Genomic DNA, 5,000 nt, shown 5'->3' with positions numbered 1-5,000 from the left:
CTATGAGGTCAGATTCGGCCGCCTTACCGGGCCTGCGGTTGATGGTTTCCCGCTTGGGCAAGCGAGTCGGCCCGGCAAAGTGGCCACTTGCATTTTCTGGCAAGTGTCTGCGAACAACGTTAATGAGTTGAACCTCGGCAATTGTCGGAAGTCCCGATGAAGAAATGAAAATGCCCCTTTTGCGGGGATTTGGATGCTCATGGCCGGCAGCAGGTGGCCCGACGCCCCGCCAACTTGACACTTGTCATTTCTGTCCTTGGGGGTTGGCGGGGTATCTGCACAGAGGTAGGAGGTGGCAGAATCGAGACTTGGTGAGTTTTCCAAACAAACGTCTCGAGCCTCCAGGTCTGCAGAGACCGACCAGGGCTGCCGCCCAACCGACTATTCACCCTTTTTGGGCGGGAATTTATTCCCTTTTTGCCCATTTTTCGGGTTTTTGGTCGGGCTTCAAAAGCGGCTGCCCGAGGCCTGGCAGAGGCCGGGGCATGGGCCCCGATCGCGCCAGGCGGCTCGCGCGACCCGATTAGGCCCCGAAAGGAGTCGGGAAATCGGCAGACCTTGCCGAGTTCAGCCCGCGGTGGCGGGGGGCAGGTCGGTTCGGCTCAAATCATTAACCAAAGCCGAGACTTGGTCTCGCTGGCGCAACCGAAGTGCCAGGCTGGATAACTCATTAACCAGAAGGCGGCTGGAGGCAGGCAGGGCTGATGGCTGAGGCCGGGTGGAGGCCACCCGCGGCCGGGAAAGTCAAAAGTCCCGTTGTGTGGAAGTCTATGAGGTCAGATTCGGCCGCCTTACCGGGCCTTCGGTTGATGGTTTCCCGCTTGGGCAAGCGAGTCGGCCCGGCAAAGTGGCCACTTGCATTTTCTGGCAAGTGTCTGCGAACAACGTTAATGAGTTGAACCTCGGAAATTGCCGGAAGTCCCGATGAAGAAATGAAAATGCCCCTTTTGCGGGGATTTGGATGCTCATGGCCGGCAGCAGGTGGCCCGACGCCCCGCCAACTTGACACTTGTCATTTCTGTCCTTGGGGGTTGGCGGGGTATCTGCACAGAGGTAGGAGGTGGCAGAATCGAGACTTGGTGAGTTTTCCAAACAAACGTCTCGAGCCTCCAGGTCTGCAGAGACCGACCAGGGCTGCCGCCCAACCGACTATTCACCCTTTTTGGGCGGGAATTTATTCCCTTTTTGCCCATTTTTCGGGTTTTTGGTCGGGCTTCAAAAGCGGCTGCCCGAGGCCTGGCAGAGGCCGGGGCATGGTCCCCGATCGCGCCAGGCGGCTCGCGCGACCCGATTAGGCCCCGAAAGGAGTCGGGAAATCGGCAGACCTGCCCGAGTTCAGCCCGGGGGGGGCGGGGGGCAGGTCGGTTCGGCTCAAATCATTAACCAAAGCCGAGACTTGGTCTCGCTGGCGCAACCGAAGTGCCAGGCTGGATAACTCATTAACCAGAAGGCGGCTGGAGGCAGGCAGGGCTGATGGCTGAGGCCGGGTGGAGGCCACCCGCGGCCGGGAAAGTCAAAAGTCCCGTTGTGTGGAAGTCTATGAGGTCAGATTCGGCCGCCTTACCGGGCCTTCGGTTGATGGTTTCCCGCTTGGGCAAGCGAGTCGGCCCGGCAAAGTGGCCACTTGCATTTTCTGGCAAGTGTCTGCGAACAACGTTAATGAGTTGAACCTTGGAAATTGCCGGAAGTCCCGATGAAGAAATGAAAATGCCCCTTTTGCGGGGATTTGGATGCTCATGGCCGGCAGCAGGTGGCCCGACGCCCCGCCAACTTGACACTTGTCATTTCTGTCCTTGGGGGTTGGCGGGGTATCTGCACAGAGGTAGGAGGTGGCAGAATCGAGACTTGGTGAGTTTTCCAAACAAACGTCTCGAGCCTCCAGGTCTGCAGAGACCGACCAGGGCTGCCGCCCAACCGACTATTCACCCTTTTTGGGCGGGAATTTATTCCCTTTTTGCCCATTTTTCGGGTTTTTGGTCGGGCTTCAAAAGCGGCTGCCCGAGGCCTGGCAGAGGCCGGGGCATGGGCCCCGATCGCGCCAGGCGGCTCGCGCGACCCGATTAGGCCCCGAAAGGAGTCGGGAAATCGGCAGACCTTGCCGAGTTCAGCCCGCGGTGGCGGGGGGCAGGTCGGTTCGGCTCAAATCATTAACCAAAGCCGAGACTTGGTCTCGCTGGCGCAACCGAAGTGCCAGGCTGGATAACTCATTAACCAGAAGGCGGCTGGAGGCAGGCAGGGCTGATGGCTGAGGCCGGGTGGAGGCCACCCGCGGCCGGGAAAGTCAAAAGTCCCGTTGTGTGGAAGTCTATGAGGTCAGATTCGGCCGCCTTACCGGGCCTTCGGTTGATGGTTTCCCGCTTGGGCAAGCAGCGAGTCGGCCCGGCATAGTGGGCCACTTGCATTTTCTGGCAAGTGTCTGCGAACAACGTTAATGAGTTGAACCTCGGAAATTGCCGGAGGTCCCGATGAAGAAATGAAAATGCCCCTTTTGCGGGATTTGGATGCTCATGGCCGGCAGCAGGTGGCCCGACGCCCCGCCAACTTGACACTTGTCATTTCTGTCCTTGGGGGTTGGCGGGGTATCTGCACAGAGGTAGGAGGTGGCAGAATCGAGACTTGTGAGTTTTCCAAACAAACGTCTCGAGCCTCCAGGTCTGCAGAGACCGACCAGGGCTGCCGCCCAACCGACTATTCACCCTTTTTGGGCGGGAATTTATTCCCTTTTTGCCCATTTTTCGGGTTTTTGGTCGGTTCAAAAGCGGCTGCCCGAGGCCTGGCAGAGGCGGGGCATGTCCCCGATCGCGCCAGGCGGCTCGCGCGACCCGATTAGGCCCCGAAAGGAGTCGGGAAATCGGCAGACCTGCCCGAGTTCAGCCGGGGGGGGCGGGGGGCAGGTCGGTTCGGCTCAAATCATTAACCAAAGCCGAGACTTGGTCTCGCTGGCGCAACCGAAGTGCCAGCTGGATAACTCATTAACCAGAAGGCGGCTGGAGGCAGGCAGGGCTGATGGCTGAGGCCGGGTGGAGGCCACCCGCGGCCGGGAAAGTCAAAAGTCCCGTTGTGTGGAAGTCTATGAGGTCAGATTCGGCCGCCTTACCGGGCCTTCGGTTGATGGTTTCCCGCTTGGGCAAGCGAGTCGGCCCGGCAAAGTGGCCACTTGCATTTTCTGGCAAGTGTCTGCGAACAACGTTAATGAGTTGAACCTTGGAAATTGCCGGAAGTCCCGATGAAGAAATGAAAATGCCCCTTTTGCGGGGATTTGGATGCTCATGGCCGGCAGCAGGTGGCCCGACGCCCCGCCAACTTGACACTTGTCATTTCTGTCCTTGGGGGTTGGCGGGGTATCTGCACAGAGGTAGGAGGTGGCAGAATCGAGACTTGGTGAGTTTTCCAAACAAACGTCTCGAGCCTCCAGGTCTGCAGAGACCGACCAGGGCTGCCGCCCAACCGACTATTCACCCTTTTTGGGCGGGAATTTATTCCCTTTTTGCCCATTTTTCGGGTTTTTGGTCGGGCTTCAAAAGCGGCTGCCCGAGGCCTGGCAGAGGCCGGGGCATGGGCCCCGATCGCGCCAGGCGGCTCGCGCGACCCGATTAGGCCCCGAAAGGAGTCGGGAAATCGGCAGACCTTGCCGAGTTCAGCCCGCGGTGGCGGGGGGCAGGTCGGTTCGGCTCAAATCATTAACCAAAGCCGAGACTTGGTCTCGCTGGCGCAACCGAAGTGCCAGGCTGGATAACTCATTAACCAGAAGGCGGCTGGAGGCAGGCAGGGCTGATGGCTGAGGCCGGGTGGGAGGCCACCCGCGGCCGGGAAAGTCAAAAGTCCCGTTGTGTGGAAGTCTATGAGGTCAGATTCGGCCGCCTTACCGGGCCTTCGGTTGATGGTTTCCCGCTTGGGCAAGCGAGTCGGCCCGGCAAAGTGGCCACTTGCATTTTCTGGCAAGTGTCTGCGAACAACGTTAATGAGTTGAACCTCGGCAATTGCCGGAAGTCCCGATGAAGAAATGAAAATGCCCCTTTTGCGGGATTTGGATGCTCATGGCCGGCAGCAGGTGGCCCGACGCCCCGCCAACTTGACACTTGTCATTTCTGTCCTTGGGGGTTGGCGGGGTATCTGCACAGAGGTAGGAGGTGGCAGAATCGAGACTTGGTGAGTTTTCCAAACAACGTCTCGAGCCTCCAGGTCTGCGAGACCGACCAGGGCTGCCGCCCCACCCGACTATTCACCCTTTTTGGGCGGGAATTTATTCCCTTTTTGCCCATTTTTCGGGTTTTTGGTCGGGCCTTCAAAAGCGGCTGCCCGAGGCCTGGCAGAGGCCGGGCATGGTCCCCGATCGCGCCAGGCGGCTCGCGCGACCCGATTAGGCCCCGAAAGGAGTCGGGAAATCGGCAGACCTGCCCGAGTTCAGCCCGGGGGGGGCGGGGGGCAGGTCGGTTCGGCTCAAATCATTAACCAAAGCCGAGACTTGGTCTCGCTGGCGCAACCGAAGTGCCAGGCTGGATAACTCATTAACCAGAAGGCGGCTGGGGAGGCAGGCAGGGCTGATGGCTGAGGCCGGGTGGAGGCCACCCGCGGCCGGGAAAGTCAAAAGTCCCCGTTGTGTGGAAGTCTATGAGGTCAGATTCGGCCGCCTTACCGGGCCTTCGGTTGATGGTTTCCCGCTTGGGCAAGCGAGTCGGCCCGGCAAAGTGGCCACTTGCATTTTCTGGCAAGTGTCTGCGAACAACGTTAATGAGTTGAACCTTGGAAATTGCCGGAAGTCCCGATGAAGAAATGAAAAATGCCCCTTTTGCGGGGATTTGGATGCTCATGGCCGGCAGCAGGTGGCCCGACGCCCCGCCAACTTGACACTTGTCATTTCTGTCCTTGGGGGTTGGCGGGGTGCCCGGAGATTTCGGGAACACGATTTTCAGAACATTTTTACGACAGCGGGTACACTTTGAAAGCGCCCGAAAAGTGATGCTTTGCTGAAAGGTGCTCAATCTCAGGAAAGAGACCTT

Source organism: Pristiophorus japonicus, unplaced genomic scaffold (assembly GCF_044704955.1).
Source record: "Pristiophorus japonicus isolate sPriJap1 unplaced genomic scaffold, sPriJap1.hap1 HAP1_SCAFFOLD_1679, whole genome shotgun sequence".
NCBI classification, from domain to species: Eukaryota; Metazoa; Chordata; class Chondrichthyes; family Pristiophoridae; genus Pristiophorus; species Pristiophorus japonicus.
This window is presented reverse-complemented; position numbering follows the sequence as displayed.